The following is an 18,567-nucleotide window of genomic DNA, read 5'->3' as shown; positions in this document are numbered from 1 at the left end:
TTTAAATCTTAATTGGTACTTAAGAATGTCATACTGAAAGGTCTTCAGAACTTAAAGGAATAAAGTCCAACTGACAGAATTTGAGGTCCCATGACAGGTCTGAAGGAGATCTTTACAAGCTTACCCAAGTTAATCACCCCATTAGTGACCATCTACTACCCTTACATTCAAGGCTGACCTGGAAAGAAAGAGTCATTTCCCTAGACACACCTAGAAGAAGGAAATTATCATACATATATGTATGATATATATATATATATAACATATACTATATATTTATAATATATACAATAAATATGTATGTGTAAATACATGGTATATTTAGGGTAGTGTATTTATACATATATAGTATTTGTACACATATATAGCATAGAATATACTATATAATAGATAACACATATTGATAGTATATATAGTATATACACATATAAAGTATATACCATATGTATACAATATATATATATGATTGATAAATTAGAGTATATACATATAAATTTCATGCACACCCAACCCCTATAAGTTTTTTTCTTTGTTTCTTTTTTTTCTTCACGTCAGACAGGTAATGTGCCGAAGTTGTAGCAAGATTTGAGGAAGGCACATGTCACACAACAGCGTGAACACCCTACCATCACGCTCATGAACTACAAATGAATTCAATGCCTGTAAGGTTTTAAAAAATATTTAGGAAATTTATTTTGTAGGTCACACAACCTTTATAAATGTTTCCATAATCATATTTTGGCGGGCTACAGATTCACTCCGCATCATTAATTAAGAATGTTTCTGTACTAACAGCTCATTTCCAACATGAATCTTCCACCGTAATGTAGTTAGGCCGCCAGGTGACCTCTAGAGAGCAGGTTCTTAAATTCCCTATGAATACAGTTCATAAGGCCGAGTTGCCAGAAACAGCAAGTCACAGATTCCATGACTCCCACCCTTTACTTTATACTGAAGAGTACAGGATACCCCACAAGGCAAATATGGCGGGCCAAATACCCAAGGGATGATTGCAACATTGGCAAAAATTCAAATCATTTAAATCCAGCAAAGTAGATGCCTTGGTATGGAAAGATGCAGGGTGATATGGAGAATTGGGAAGAATCACATAAAAAAAAAATATGAAAAGGAAAGTAAACCAGGCATTTAGAAGACCAGGGGAAAAAAAGGTGGAATTCAAATACTTCATGTATAACTATTATAACAAGATGACAGAGGATACTTTTTAAAAGCCTTAAAGTGGCGACTCTTAGGCCAAAACATCTGTGGAATTGAAAAAAAAGCAGGGGGGGCTTATGACTGCCAACATCTCCATTCTGCTTGCCTCCCTCTTTGGCACCAGCAATGAGCAATACGTTAAAAAGGTGTTTAGACTGTCAGTAAATGTGATTGATTTTTTTCTACTCTGCTAAAAGTCTGCTACATGGTGGAACAAAAAGCAAATGCTTTCCTCATATCCAGGTCTGGGTGGAACTCTTACATTATTTTAATACCCATCAAGGGATACCTTTGTCTCTCCATGGAGACAGGGAAAGCAATCGATGTCCACAAAAAGCTTTTTGCCCTTTCATTGTCCCCCTTTCCCTCCAGAACCCAAAGAATTTCACTCAAAACTAGAAAACCTCACCATGGAAATTTAGTATAAATGGTCTATCTATTTACTGGACCAAAATGGGATGAAGAAACATGAAAGCCTGAATTATCTTAGAACTGAGCTCTGTAGGATGGGAACAAAGCTGGGTGGAGCTAATCAGTTCAGAATAAATGGGGCTACACTTAGTGTTCTGTTTTTCCATCCATCAAACTGACAGTTGGAATCACCAAGATAGAAATGATCATTCATTACTGAACTAGGAAAAGAAAAGCAGAGCTTGGGGCCACATGCCAAAATTGAGGGTCAGGTGTCTTTTAATTTAGTGTGGACTACAGATGGTAAAGTGATTACTATTAAGTAGTTATATAATTGCTTACCTAGAGTTAAAGGTCATACCTCCACCTGTTAACTCTGCCAGGAATAGAACTGCCAGAAAATGCCATTTCTTATAGAAATACAAAGGGACAGACGTAATTATAGTTTTATAATGTAAATTCCATATTCAGATTTTACTTTATGTAACTCTGTATTATCCTCCAAATCCACTAAATAACTGATAGTTCTTGAAGGACTTAAGTTTAATATAAAAGATCTGTAACTAAATCTAAGCAACATCTCTCAAGGGCTTTTGTAAACATTATAGTCAGTATTTCCAGTTCACATGGCACAATTCATGGTTATGGCATTATTTTTACTGTTTTTCTAAGTCCCTGTAGAATCAAACTGAATGGGATAAAGAGTAAGGAAGGAGTTGTATTGGTTTGCCATAATTTGGTTTATTACTTTACTCTTAGAATGGAAATTGGATATAAGGAAGCTCTTACCTGGAGATTTCCTGGGATAGGCAAAATTTATGGAAATGGTATCTTTTCTGTGACTGTTCTGTTTTTTTGAGACCAAAGAACATCTGGAAAAAAATGTAACTTATGGGAGGAAAAAAGCCCACAAGGCATATGTGTGCCCTATGATCTAAGTGATTATTAGGATCTAGGCTTATTTTCAAGATGGAATGACTAGAATTTGTTCTATTAGAGGCTATTGTTGCTCTTCTATATTGCATATTACATAGGTAGAACTTGATTAGGACTCCTGCTACCTCAGGATTTTTGGGAGGAGGAAGAAAAAAGAAAATTATTGACCATCAGGTCTGGAGCAGCTTAATAATTAAAGAAATAAAAAGTACCCAAAGGGTGAAGAAAAAGGTTTGTTTGCTCTATCTATTCTCCAGTCAATAAGAAATAGATATTTTACTATCTATGTGGGTTGAAAAGGGAGAAGCCAAGATTATTACTGCTCATATTCTGAGACAATTAAGATTTTATTAATTCTAACCAGCCAACATAATATTGTGTTCCCCATATGAACTTGCTAAGGCAAGAAAACACTTAAACTTTCCTCAACAAACCCAGGCCAAGACAAACCTCTCTTTCTTCTTAACTTCTATAATATCAGCCATACTACAGGAGTCATTTGGCTCATATATAGGCCACCATCTCTATCCCACTCAGCTGTACAAAGATAGCACAAGACACATCAGTGAGACTGCCACCTCCGACGTTTCAGAAAGGGAAAGTAGAGCACATGTCTCCTCTACTCTTGAATGCCTGAAAATCTCAAGAGAAATGTTACCAGCCTCACCCCACTGGGATGCTGAGAGCACAGCACAAGGCTACTGTGCTGTGTCTAATTTTCCTCTTCCTGACTCCTTCCCTCTGCCAATTCAAAGGATCTTTTACCCAGTCTGGAAACAGGCCAAGAAACCTGTTTATTCTGTTGGCATCTCCTTCTTAAATAGTCTCTGTCTTGCTCCATATGGAACCTTTTGAAGTTAGAAGCTATAAATTCGTCACGTGTTGTTTACAACACTACAGTAGTAAGTGACCAAGCTGTAACTGCCAAGTGGGGTATGACTGACAGCTAAACTAGGAGGATGAAAGAGAGCCCATTAATTAAACTCCATGTTCCATCATACCACAGATAATTGTATATTGTATAATTCATCATCAACTGCACTGCCTTGAACACAGTAAATGCCCAAGAAATGCCTGTAATTTATGATTAATGAAAGTATTTTATATTAAAGTTCATACTAGAGAGTTGTGATATCAATCTTTCCCAATAAGACACTGCTAACATCAGAAGTAGAGAATGTTTCTTTAAGTCCTTTAAAGACTTGTATTTTATTTGAACAATTAACACATACCCCAGTTTGACGTTTATGAAAACCAGAAATATCAGCCCAAAGTAGATCTGCCACTGAGTAACCCAAGGGAAATGTGACCATACCCTATTTCCATGTCTCCATCCCTTGTGCAGACATAACCAGGCCTCCTAGGGTCTGAAAGGTGAGCTATCTCGTTAGTGCCGTATCAAGACAAGCAATATCTTCGTACCTTTAGCATATCAATTTACAAAGCTCTAACCACACATTCCTATTTCCCATAATCTAACAGAGACACTGAACCCTACGCATAGCTATTTGATCGGCTCTTCATATGGGCAGAAAAATATTCACCAGTCCCCCAAAAGATACAAATCAGCTTGTCCCTTATAAATATAAAAAGGATTGAAAACAACACTGCTTTTATGGTTAGCCAAAGGAAAATATCTATCAAAGAGCAATCCATTTCTATAGAACCTGGGTCAACTTTCTAAGTCTAAATGCAGCTCAGCAATATAAAAATTCTTGTCTGCATCCATAGAAATTGGCATTCATTACTCATTGAAAGCCAACAGATAACATGTGGTAAAAGAATCAAAGAAACCAATGATTTCTTGCCAGTCACATGGTAGACACTCCTAAATATTTCTTTGTTAATGGGTTGTTTTACTTTTAGCTCTTCCTCCATGAAGTGATATATGCTATAGATGATAGTTTTTTTTCTTTTAAGCTAAATAAGACCCATGAACTGGAAAATTTTGGTGCACTATAAAGATGTTTGCAGAGAGAAAAACAATCTTTTTGTTATTAATTTGCAAACATTTTCTGATTTAATCATAAGCAGCATGGACTGAGGCTCAGAATTGGTATGAAGCATCCAGATTTATTATGCTTTATCATCTTGGGTGATTGTTTTCTTCTAGCAGGACCCTTCTTGTGGGCTACAGACAAGAAGAGCAAAAAAAATTAAATGCATACCAATCTTTGTCATTTTTATCTTTAATTAGATCCAAAAATATACATAACAAATGAGGGATTTTTGTGGGTAAAATACCACCAAGGTTCCAACTAAATGACTTAGAATGACAAACAGGATACATTTCCTCATTTTCTAGATAGAAAAAATTTCTCTCACACATGCATTACTACTTTTCAGATGTATAAAGATGCTATGGTAGTTAATAAAATAATAAAATATTCACTAAAAAACTTTACTACAGTCACAATAACTGTTTTCCACTATGAATTTTCTTAAATAACAGAGAGTAGAAGTGAAACCAGTATTATGTATGTGTGTATGCATCTGTCCAGCAGGGAAGGAACTGACATGACATTCTGACATTCAGAAATGGTCCTTGGGGTGCCTGGCTGCCTCAGTTGGTAGAGCATATGACTCTTGATCTCAGGGTTGCAAGTTCAAGCTCCACACTGGGTGTAGAAATTGCTTAAAAAATAAAATCTTAAAAAAAAAAAAAAGGCCCTCATACTCAAAGAGATTTTAAATCATTGCTATGTGATTTGCAGCATAACTTCTTTGGGTACAACTTTTGTTGTATACAATGACAGCATTAGCTATCTGCATCATGATTAACAACTAGCACATGAATAAGACAACCAACAGAATATGAAAAGGTGGAGCACCTGGGTGGCTCAAGTCGGTTAAGCGTCTGTCTGCCTTCAGTTCAGGTCATGATCCCAGGGTCCTCTGCTCAGCAGGGAGTCTGCTTCTCCCTCTCCCTCTGCCCCTGCTCTCTCTCACACACACTCTCTCTCTCTAACAAGTAAATAAAATCTTTAAAAAAGAAAAAAAGAATATGAAAAGGCTTCAACCTGAGCAAATATCAATATTTGCATTTATAAGAGTGCTACCTGCTTTTCTTTTTAAATAGTCCATGAATTGTAAGATGCTAGAATAGACTAGTAAAGGAGACTCTGACACAATCCCTACCACTGAAGATTCTAAGAGATTTTAATAAGAGAACAAATGAGAGGCTATGTTAGGTGGAGCACTGGACAGTCATGCCTGGTGATTTTGAATATGCTAGATGGTGTTTTAAAGTCACTTACCGCCAAAGGTCAATAAAAACACATCAATCATTCCTTATTCTTAATGGACTATTAGTTTCATACCGAACTTGGAAACTTTATTAAACTATATGTAAATTTTAAGTAAAGATTTTAATGAGAAAATTTTGATTTCTGGAAAAAAAAAATGAAGTCTTGTATTCACTCAAGCAGTTCCAGAATGGAGAAAATACTGGCAAAGAAATTTCAAGGGCTTCTTGCCACTGACTATTCAAAGTAAGAAGAGCCATCAGAGAACTTCTGAAGAGAAGGTTTGATTTTGATGAAGCAAAATTTATTTCAGGGATACATCATTCTCCTGGGAAAGAGTTTGTAGTAGTTAAAAAGTACTAACAAAACAACATGAAAAATGGAATCTCCTTGTTCATACCGTGTATATACATAAAGGTCTACAAATGTTGGCATATGGAAAAGGTATTAGACCCAGAAGAAAATGCCCCAGGTTTTCCTAGTTGAATCCATGTCTTTGACTCCATCAATCTTTTTTCATTTACAAAAGCCCCAACAAAGCCCATCATGACAAGTGCAATAGTTAATGAAACCCTCCAAACTCAGTCTCTTACTCTCATTACAGTTAGGTATGAGCCCGGCCCTCTTTGGTTAGAGACAGAAGTCACCATGTTAAAAAAGAGATTAGTACCCACTGGTTAATTTTCTTTCCTATTACAATTGGGAACTACCTTTTGCTGTAAACTGGGTTTAATGGAAATAACATACTGCTATAATCAAGAGATTTAAATAAAACCATTAAAACACTTATTAAATGGACATAAAAATTGAAACATGAGTCATTTCTCTAGCAGTGTCTAGAGAAGATGTTACCCAAACTAGCCAACAGAATGTTTACCTTCTTTCAATATAACATCAAAGTAATGGTTAACAACAGTATAGTCTAACTTCTTTATTCTGAACAAGAAAAAATGTTCAGAGAAGTTGGAAGAAATAAATAAGGGAGGCCAGCATGATATTCCTTTGCTAAGAGAGTCATAAGAGAACAAAAGTAATAGGACAATAACAGCTAACTTTATTAAGGGCTTACTATGTTCCAGGCACTATACTAAACTGGCATGCATTATTTCATTTAATTCTCACACTAATAAAATATGTTGGTACCACTATTATCCAAATTTTACAGATAAAGAAATTGAAACTCATAGAGAATTTGCTCAAGTTCCTATTGTAAAGAAATAGCATAGCTCTACTTCCAAATCCAGTGCATTTAAGCATTAACTAAAAACTGCTTCTATAGGATTTGCCAGGTGTGCCAGTACTTCTTGTCAGCAGTATTACATAAACATAAAAAGCATTCTCAGGTCCAAAGAATATAAAATGCATAGCTAAACAGCATATGTAAAATGAGGTTGAGAAAAAAACCAAGTACATAATCAACAATCTTCCCTGGGTGTTGCTTATCCCTACATGAAGATCAAAAACCCACAAGTTTTTATAGTTCTTTGCCACATGTCTTTTGTAGACAGACTCTTTCAGCTATAATCTTTGACGTCATCACTTAACAGAGTGTCTGGCGTGTTGAATGAGTGAATATTCATCCATCTGCTTGAACTGAATTCAAGCCCTGTCCTAAAGATAAACTTGAAAACTATCTGCGTAATATCTATTGCATATTACCATATAGTTTTAGTGGAAAGCCAGTCACCATCACATCAACCCTTGCACCATATTGCTTCTTTTCCTGATTTCTCATCTAATATACATTATAACATAGTAGGGTTTGAATCTTGAAACAGGAAGAATAATCTTTTTTTCAACTATCCAGTCGCCTTCATAAGGAAAATTGGGGAAAAACAAAGATGAGTTGCCTTTCCAACTTTTATTTTCACATTTCTTTGATGTGAAGTTGAGATTGAATATCCTCAGCCACCCCAGAAGTGAATATCAAGTTTGCTACTGAGCTAAAGAGTGTTCTATGGTTTTGCTGTGTCTATGATAGGGCTGTGCTGCCGTTAAACTTCTGCTAAAGCAATGGTTTTGCTTTCTGGTTGCTTGCATCATAACCAAGGTCTGTTATTTTTTTACCTTAGTTAAAAAGAAGGAAAAAAAAACCTTAGAGCATATAATCTGGGAAGGTTCATATTATTTGAAGACTGGAGGCCAGGACACAAGAGTAACTTGATTATGAAAAATAAAGTTTAAACAAATGAATTTATGCACATGTGAACCAAAAAAATAGGGAAAAGTATAGAATAACCATGCACTCATTACAAAATGCCTGTGCATGTGACAACGAGCGGGAGGGAGAGGGAGTGGTGGAAATACTAAAAGTACGTGTTGCTACTAATGTAAATAGTGTTTATGACCCTATTCATAAGCCTTTAAAGACACTTGTTAGCACTGGGCACCAAGTCAGGGCCTGGCAGTAGAATAACTCTAACAGTTAATAAAAAATACAGTGAGAACAGGATATTAATTTATGCCTCCTGAGAGTTACTGTATTCACAAATGATTATTTCAGCACAGCAATTTTTGGCCACCTTTCAGAAATGAAAGTACTATGAAACTAGTCTGAAATAGGAATAAGGGCAATATGCCACCTTTCAGGTAACAGACAAACATGGAGTCCTTTCTTGTGAAAGCAGAAGGACCTTGAAAAAACAGATTTTCTAAGAGTGCCCAAAGGCAATGTGAAAATGGAAGAGGAAACGGAAGAAAGAGAGAAAGAAGAGAAAAAAAACAACCTTTGTAGGTTTTGGCTGTCACATAAAATACATAAACCAAATAGGCCCAAAAGAACAAAACAGATGAGAAAATTTTACTCATTCATAAATGAGAAAAATCATAAACTCTTTCCTGTCTTCTTTAGAGTCCCTGAAGGTGAAAGAGAGGTCAAGAACCACAGTTTTTACCTTTCCTTGCAGTGTATTTATTTCTGTGTGGATTTTGTCTGATATAATCCTAAGAACTCCTAAAATCCAGGGCTATTTACTAAAATGGTAAAAATAGCAAATGTTCCTGATACCATTTAGGATTGCAAAATACAGAACTGCTACCATCTAATGTCTTTGAAAATTAAAATCAGATCAGCTGATAAGCATCACCTAAGCCCTAAAATGAGCTACTGCCCAGTCAACTGATGAGCACAAACTGAATTCCACTTTCCGCCCAACACCCGGCTGAGCACCATGAGAACTAGAGAAGTAGCTACATGCATTCTTTGTGGTCTCTGTCCTCAAAGAGCTTACAATAGCTGGAAATACACAAATAGTTCATGCAAAATAATTTGGTAGCAAAGCAAGACAGTGAATAATTAAGTGCCAAAAGAAGTGGTGCAGAATAAGGATTGTGAAATTTGAGAGGAAGTTGATTAAGGCCTGGGCCTAGGGAAAATTTTGTTGAAATAAAGATAAAAATAATAGTTACAATTTATTAAGCATTTAGTAGGTCCCACGCCCTATTCTGAGCACATTTGTATTAATTCATTTAATCCGGGCACCTGGGTGGCTCAGATGGTTAAGCGTCTGCCTTCAGCTCAGGTCATGATCCCAGGGTTCTGGGATCGAGTTCCGCATCAGGCTCCCTGCTCCTTGGGAGCCTGCTTCTCCCTCTGCCTCTCTCTCTCTCTCTTTCTGTCTCTCATGAATAAATAAATAAAATCTTTAAAAAAAAATAATTCATTTAATCCTCACAGCACTCACAAGGACAGTTATCCTATTCTGCATATGAAGAAACTGAGATACCTAGAGGCTAAGTACTGAATTGCACTATTACTTTTGCCGTAAATCATTTAAGTCAGTCTGTTTTGGGATCCCTTCTCTTCTACTCATCTATTTGTCCATGCTTGTACCAATGTCACAATGTTGTAATTATTATAACTTTGTTCAAGTTTATATACCTAAAAAACATCAAAACCAGGATTCAGGAGAAGATACCTCCTCTCTGAATCAATTTACTATTTGGAATTTGAGGAAAAGAAAAATCTGAAAAGATAAAGGAAAAGAGAGAAAGCCTTATAAGCAGACACTGTTTCTGCCAAGAAATCCTAGGATTAATCTGCCCTGCCTCCTTTCACTTCTATACCCATCACTTGTAACTTTAGACCAATTTCTTTCCACACTGGCCAGCTGAGGAATACAAAATTGTCTGTCAGTTTCACCACTAATTTTAGATTTCAGAATTTTTCTTAATTGCTAATAAAAATCACAAAATCAGGCTTAAAAACAAAAAACAAAAACACCTTTACTATGTCCTCTCTCCTTTCTTTTTACTTAGACCCTGAAGGGAAAGACCAAGATATTTTAAGATACCTCTGAGTCCATAAAAGGAAGACTAATTCACTTACACAAAAAAGGTCCTTAAAACTTTTCTAAGAATACTAAACTTTCGGGATTGAGGTGTGATTTGTGGATAGGGTAGGAATGTGGCCACAGCACTGGGCCTAGTGGTATATATTCTGAGTTTCTCACGTTGCCCTTTGCATTCGCATTCCCTGTTGCTTGCAGCTGTGCTCTGAATTAGCCCTGAGGTCAGCAGAAGAGCAAAGATCTGAGATGAGGAAAGATCCTAGGAAGCAGAACTGGAGAGAGAAAAAGAGGGAAAAGAGGAAGAAAGTTCCATGCCCTTCCCTCTTGCAGCCATCAAGTCCTGATATTTGTAATCCTAATCTCTACAACTGCAATTATGATGAACAGAACAAATATCTGAATAGGCAAGGAAGAGTCTAGCAAGCAACATATTCACTGCAGTGGATAGCAAAGAGAGCAGGGAAAAAAAGAAGAAAGATGACCACGGGGAACAATGGGACATCACAAAGCCACAGAAAGTAATACACGTTTAATAAAAATTGCAAATATGAGAAAATTAATCACCACAAAGGCAGTCAACAAACTATAAAGAGGACAATTCACACCCAAAGAGGTAGAGTTACTATGGCAACTTGAAAATATATATTAAATTCTTCAAAATAATAAATGAAATGGTTCTGGTTAAACATGGTAGATTAAACACATGATTTTAGCTTTCCTCCATCTCTTTAAAAAAATTCCTCTAAAAATAAAAATTTCATATTTTTAAAAGATATAAATCCACAAGAATAAGGAAGAAAGAAGAGAGGACAGCATATGATCCACATTAAGATTTTTGGAAGCTGGAAAGGAGATAAAGACGGAACACTGAAAACACACTGGATAAGGCAAAAGCTAAGTATTTACAAGTCTGAAGATTGACTTTATAAATAGATTGAAACTGAAAGACTAGAGACTCAGGGACATCAGGCACAGCTAAAAGCAGCAGTTCCATGCTGAAAACAGTAAGTTAAGTAAAATTCCCCGGTTTTTGCTTCTAATCGTTAAAAACTAGGTTGTATAGGGGCGCCTGGGTGGCTCAGTCAGTTAAGTGTCAAACTCTTGATTTCAGCTCAGGTCATGATCTCAGGGTTGTGAGATCGAGCCCCATTTGGGCTCCATGCTCAGCGGGGAGTCTGTTTAAGATTCTCTCTTTCCCTCTCCCTCTGCCCCTACCCCCCTAAAAAAAATTAGGTTATATCTGTAGGTCAGGAAATTAGAGGATTTTTCTTTGGGGCAACAAACCACTCCAAAGGAAAAGTCTTACTAAGATCCTCTTAATACTAAGAGTCAAAGAAAAAGTAGTTGGAAAAAAAAAAAATGACCAGGTCCTTGCCTAATAATTCTACAATGAAGCATATTTTGACAAGCTCACTCCATATCTATGGAACTTTATAGTGTCTTTCAGTAAAATATCAATGAACAGCCAAATATCATGTAACACGGAATAAAGTTTATTATATGAAACATCAACAAAAACAAACAGGAAAAAAGAAATATATGGAAAACACACAATTCAGAAGGCAGAAAACTTAAAACAACATTCTATGGTTAACATCCTCAGATATGTAGGAAAAGATATTGCATATATGAAATAAGAATAAAATGTTGTAACAAGAAACATTCAGAGAATGTTTTAAAAGAGCTCTTTCAAATATCACATAAATAGGATTTTAGGACGGTTAGAAGATAAAGTTAGGAGGAATTCTCACAGAAAATAGAAGAAAAATACAAAGATATAAACAATAGAAGAGAAAAAAATTACCTAAGGGATCAGACCAGATGGTCCAGAAAAAAAGAGAACAGAGAAAGTGGAGAGAAGGTGGTTGTCAAAGAAATAACATAATAAACTTTCTCAGAAGGACATCAGTTTCACATTCACATTTCACATGGAATGAGCCCACTTGGTATATAGCACAATGACTAAAAATAGGCTCATAGAAAATACATCAAACTGGGTTTCTGAGAACTAGGGATTACAAAAAGTCCTAAGAGCTGTAAAGAGAAAAAGAGATATATTAAAAATATCAGAAATAATAATGGTTTCCAACATCCTAATTCAAGACTAAAAACTTGAAAAACATAAATTAGTACTTCAAATTATGAGGGAAATTATTTCAAATCTAGAATTCTATACCTGAATATGAGCCTAGAATATATTTCTAGGCACACATTTTTTTTTCAAAAATTTTACTTTGCACATACCCTCTCAGGCTACTGGAGGATGTAATTCAGCAAAAACCAAAAGGGAACCAGAAAAAAAAAAAAAAAAAGGAACACATGGGATCCAGGCAAGAAAAGAATCAACAGAGGAAGTCTGGGGAAGACAGTTGTGCAGCAGTGCTGGAGGACAATCAAATCAAGATTGGAACAGGTGGCTCTCAGAGGAAAATCTCCAAGAAACACAGATTCTTAATCTGTTATCATTTAATTTCTAAGAGTTCACAAATTTGGATGATGATGAATATATATAGGGATGAATTCAAGACAAGTAAGTAGAAAAATAACCAGACCCCTCCCCCACAAAAAAGCATGTATTAACTCTGGAGAAAATAAAAAGTTGTGAAATGAAGGAAATAGACACACTACATGATTCAGGAATGAATAATCTTTACATATTCTTGGTAAACACTAAATTTTGTGTTATTGGAAGGAATAAGAAAGCAGAACCCTCACCTTTTTCATATTCCATAGAAGAAAGGCTGCATAGGATATATAAAATTAAGATAGAGCAATATAAACATGTTATTTAGAAATATAGAAGTAAATAACAGAAAACATCTAGAATATTGGAAAATAGTTGCCACTAGGATGCAGGAACCAGAGCTGTAGAGGAGCGTAACTGAAGGCTGCTGATTTTTAATTATAAACCTTATAGAATTATTCCACCTTTAAAATGATTCATTTGATCCATAATTTCATGTGTTTGATAAAAACTTATTTTAAAATACAAAAACAAAGGCAAGATTAGTATCCATGAAACAAGACAGAGAATTAGGCACAAAGACATTATAAAAAGTGTAATCCCAAAATAAAAAGAGTCAATATATGTGTGAATTAGTAGACTAAGCATAACTGAAAAGAGATTTAGGGTACTGAAAAATAAAATAAAGAAATTTCTCAGGATGCAGCACAGAGATTTGAAGAAGGAAAAAGGTAAAAGTGAATTGATATGAAGGGTAGAAGGGAAAAGTTTCAAGATACATCTAAAAAGAGTTCCATATAGAGAATGACAGAGAGGCAGACAGCACATCAACAACATCAAGAGAGTTTATAACTACAAATTCCAGATCTATTGGATCAGCATCTCCATTGTTGAACCAACGCATCTACCTGGTTCTACAGTTTTACAGGTAATTCTAGTGAGCAGTAAAGATTAAGAAACACTGCTTAAAACCATGTTGAACAATCCACCTAATTAATTCCCCTGGACCTTCTTGTAGTAAAAGCGCACTGGACTAGAAGTGAAGAATATCAGATTGGAATCCCACCCTGGACCACATATGAGCCATATGACCTTGAACAAGTCCCTGTTAATCTTCTGGGAACTTTAGTTTTCTCACAGTAAAGTGCAGGAACCAACATACACCTCACAAGCTTAGGACGATCAAATACCCATTTGCAATGACACAGGTATTGGATTAAATGCTTAATGCACAACCTCCTTGAAACTTCAAAAACAGTTTTATGAGATAGTACCATTATCAAATGAAAAAGTAGAGAGGCCTAATCTTTAAATAACTTGCATGTGAAAGTTACTAATATTAAGTTACCTGAATTTATTTATCTAGTAATTCACTCTTGCATATTAGTGCCTACACAGAGTAAAGAATTCAATTATCTTAATATTTTCCCCATTCTAGAAATTAGAATAACCCTGTTATGAAAATTAACTCATTAACCTCAAGTTTTCTTAAAGAAAATTAAGATTAGCCTGAAGAAACCCATCTGCAAAAAAAAAACTCTCCAAAAAAAACCACAAAAACTGGAAACGTGCCCCCTTTACCACTTTAACACCGATCAGTCAAAGGAGTGCTGTGTTTGAATGAGTGGGGAGGCCATATGCAAAATGCCCTTTGAGGACTCTTCCAAAGAGAAAAAAAAAGCTTGAACATTTATGGAAATGTTTGCTCAGTTTGGTAATAAAATGTCTGTAACACTAGAGTGTTTGCCAACATAACTCTCCTCATACAATGACTGTGTGAGCAGTTTTTTAACTGAGTTACAATCAAACTGGCACTAGGCAAGAGCAATAACCATAAACTGAATTCTCAATAATATGTTTTTAGGCAAAGGGCTATATGACTATTTTCAGATTTGCTTGCTATGATTCATAAATTCCAAAGGCCTCATGCTTCTCCATATCACAATGTAGTTAGGTTTCACTAGGCCCTGTGGAGAGAGGCAGAGAATTAATTGCTTACAAACCTTAGTAATAAAGCCATCAGTTTGGACCCAATGAAAAATAAAGACAAGTTAGCACCTAAGCAGAACCAATGAGAAAGGAGAACAGGTTGAATGCAAGCCTGCCATCTATGTACAGAAATATGCCTTTATAAAGTGATTTTTGTAGCAGAGCACCGTAAAAAAGAACATACATATAATATGATTATTCACATTTTAACATAATGCAGGACTTTTAAAGCCAACTGCTTCCAATAGACTCTATAACAATTCTTTTGGTCAATGCCAAGGGTAAAACAAGCCAATAAAAAGCACAAATTTCAATGCTGGCAAATGTCATTGTTCCTAAAGATTGTCTCCCCCAGAGATTTAGGTGAGATTTCTTTGAATTTTCTGTAGCTGAATGGAAAGGTCAAGTTAATAGGATTACCTGAGACTCATTCTAAGTAATTTTAAAAGAAAAACTAAACAGCTTTCAAATGCGAGGAAAAACTTAAGGAGCACGTACACAAGTCTATGGCCTGCAAATTTGAAGTGTGCATGGAACAAAAGGAGCAGTTGTTCAAAGACCAGTTGGATAGTTAGATGCTTCAGTATAATGGGTTTTACCAGTAATGACAGCTGCAAAGGTCATTGAAAAACCTGACTCTAGAACATCTGATTTCAAGGAAGGTAAATGAATGGAGAAGCATTAAAATCAATGATATTCCTGACTTGACCCTGAAAACTGAAGTCAAGAGAAACCACAAAAAGAAGCTGGAACTAAGTATCTAAAAGCACCACCTTAGCCTCAGTAAAACAAAAGCCAAAGAAAGGATTAATAACAATGTAGCCTCCATGTTCTGGGTGCATACTCTGTGCCAAGTACATTGAGAAGCTCTTTATATGCCTTAGCTCATTTAATTCAATCCTCTCCACAACATTATTAATCCCATTTTACAGAGGCACCTATTTAGGCTCAGGGAGATTAATTAAATTGCCAAGGGCACAAGGCTTATAAGGCAGGAGCTAAGATATGAACACAGATCAGTGTGGTTCTAACATATGTCATTTAATGATCCCTGAAAGAGTTTCAAAATTTTATTATTTTATTTATCAAAAAATTTTTTCAAAGATCAATTATCATTCTAAAAAGTTCTACATAAGATTTAGACATCGTCCTAACTGCATGAAACAGAAATACAGACAACCACAAGAATAAATTCAGTCAGAGAGGACATGGGCTCATATTCTATAACAAAACATGCTCAGTTAGAATCTCTCACAGGGATAGGAACGGCACCCTACAGTCTGTGCTATTGTTGAACAGTTCAAATTACTACCATGTTCTCTCCAGAAAGGGATTCTCTAGTATCTTCCATGCTTTTCTCAAGCCCAGCTAGTACCTTTATAATCGTCATTCTGAACCCTAGTTCTGACATCTTACTAATGTCCATATTGATTAGGTCCCTGGCAGTCGGTACTGCCTCTTGTTCTTTTTTTGAGGTGAGTTTTTCCGTCTCGTCATTTTGTCCAGAGAATAGATTAATGAGAGAACAAAATGCTAAAAGGGTAACGATGACCCCAGAAAAATATACACTAAACAAATCAGAAGAGACCTTCCAGAAAGTGGTCACTTTTCTGTTCATAAAGTTGCTGCTATTCTTTTCTTCGATCTCCTGTTGAGTTTGTAGGTGTTCAGAATGGTTTGATACTTATCTAGCTGAACTCCTGGGACCAGACAAAATTTAGGTCTCCTACTCCTCTGCTATCTTTCTCCTCCTCCTCTACTATCATGTTCTCAACAGTGAGTTGAAATCCTCCCTTCAGTTTCCATTCATAGGTCCCATTCGACTCCTCTGTTATACATAGAAATCAGCTGAATCCCTTCTTCATATTCTTAGACGCAGCCAGCATGTCACCTCTCTATCTTCTCTTCAGGTAAAATAGCTTTGTTTCTTCAATCATCCCTCCTATTAGAGTTTTTACGACCCTTGACCCTCCTGTTTTCATCTAAACTCATTTTTTTTTCTTTATGAATATCTCCCCAACCATGGCACCAAATATAAATAGATACCTCTGGAATGGTCTAACCAGTGGGGAGTATAGTGGAACCATCACGGACCAATTTTGCTATTGATGTTATTACTCCAACCTGAACTCACCTTAGCTGTTTTGGCTGTCATATAACACTACTGGCTCATTCATATAGAGCCTTCAGTTCATTTTGCACACACCCTCATTGTAGGCAAGTAAATTTGTGGTTCTAAATATAAAATCCTGTATTTATCTCAATGGAGTTTTTTTTTTTTCTTTGAAAACTTAATTAAATCCTAAACTGTCAAGATAGACTTGAGTTATTCTAAGCCAAAGACTGATACTGATGCTAGACCCTATAGAGTTGTTTTTCCCCCTCTGCCATTTCGACCAGCAGTATTCTAGATGGTAGCTGCTCTGTGAACCTAGGTCCCAGAGTGAGGGCAACACTGTTGTGGATCAAAGCTGTCTGGTGACCCTTGGTGGACATGCACTGGAACAACAAATATTCCTTTTTTATTTAAACCATTCAGATTTTGGAGTGGCTTTTTACTACAATCTGGTCTAACTTGGTGAATAAAAGAGCTTTGCGATATAGCATCTGACTCCCTAGGTACCAGATACTAGTTCCATCAATCCATCTCTGATATAATTGAAAAGCTAAAAGCAAAGACTTCCTCACTTATTCAATGTTACTAGGAAAGAGCTCTTCAGAATTGTTCCCCTGTTAAATTCACTATTAACACCACTGTATGTATACACACACACACACACACACACACACACACACACACACACACACATTTCTCAGGTTCTTTTCTCCTTTCAGAAACAGAATTCTGCCAAGGAGACTGGTTTTGAAGTCCAAAGACTCCTTCACTCTTGGACTGGTACATTGATTTCCAAGATGGATGCATGCAATTCTTGTCCAAAGGCCCACAATTACAGCATCATGCAGACATCCAGATATTCAGCTTAATTGCATGTGCCATGTTCTTTTGTTTTCAAAATGCCTACAAAGAATCCTGTGTCGTTTTCTTTGGTGGGTGGTTAGGGTAAGATTATATTATTGGAAAAGGGAAGTTCAAAGAAAAATTACAGATGGAATTTCTAATATGTGACAGGAAGAATTTGGTATTCAATCAAATAAGTAGTCTGGAGGAGTTCTTCTGCCCACCCCCCCAAAAAAAAGGTATTCTGGGAAAATATTGAAATAATAATTTAATAATTCTTGAAGGAACCACAGATGTACTACTTTAGCTCATATTAATCAATTCTGTACTCAAATAGTGAATGTATGACATAATATGTCACTTAACAACTACCCACTGTATTCTCATAATCTCTTCTGTATTTTTCTTGTTTTCCTAATTATATTATAAATAAAGAGCAAAAATATCTTAAATTTATTTAAACCAACTACATCTCCCAGGCTTGTCTATAGAGACTGTTTTTAAGCCTGTACCATACCATTTGGATGATTATAGCTTTATAGTATTCCTCAAAATCAGGAAATGTGATGCCTTCTGCAGTGTCCTCCTTTCTCAGGATTTCTTTAGGTATTTGGAGTCTTTTGTGGTTCCATATAAATTTTAGGAGTGTTTTTTCCACTTCTGTAAAAAAAAAAAAAACCACAGGAATCTTTTTTTTTTCTAATATTTTATTTATTTATTTGACAGAGAGACACAGCGAGAGAGGGAACACAAGCAGGGGGAGTGGGAGAGGGAGAAGCAAGCTTCCTGCCGAGCAGGGAGCCCAATGTGGGGCTCGATCCCAGGACCCTGCGATCATGACCTGCACTGAAGGCAGACGCTTAATGACTGAGCCACCCAGGCGCCCTGCCACAGGAATCTTGATAAGGACTGCATTAAATCTCTAGGTGATTTTTGACATTTTAACAATATTAATTCTTCCAATCCATGGAACATGGGATAACTTTCCATTTATTTGTGTCCTCTTCCATTGCTTTCATCAATGTCTTGTAGTTTTCAAAGTAGAGTCTTCCATCT

The 18,567-nt window shown here is 36.0% G+C and overlaps 1 non-coding gene across 1 annotated transcript; it reads right to left on the bottom strand.

Moving 5' to 3' along the window:
• Nucleotides 1–549: 549 nt before the first annotated feature.
• LOC112820518 (small nucleolar RNA U13) lies at nt 550–653 on the bottom strand. Its single transcript, XR_003207181.1, has one exon. It is a non-coding gene; the product is annotated as a small nucleolar RNA U13 (small nucleolar RNA).
• Between the last annotated feature and the right edge of the window lie 17,914 nt (nt 654–18,567).

The sequence above is a fragment of the Callorhinus ursinus genome, unplaced genomic scaffold (assembly GCF_003265705.2).
Source record: "Callorhinus ursinus isolate GAN/ISIS: 27379988/994484 unplaced genomic scaffold, GSC_fseal_2.0 scaffold3, whole genome shotgun sequence".
Lineage (NCBI taxonomy): Eukaryota > Metazoa > Chordata > Mammalia > Carnivora > Otariidae > Callorhinus > Callorhinus ursinus.
The sequence above is the reverse complement of the archived record's forward strand: the minus strand, read 5'-3'. Positions and strand labels throughout refer to the sequence as shown.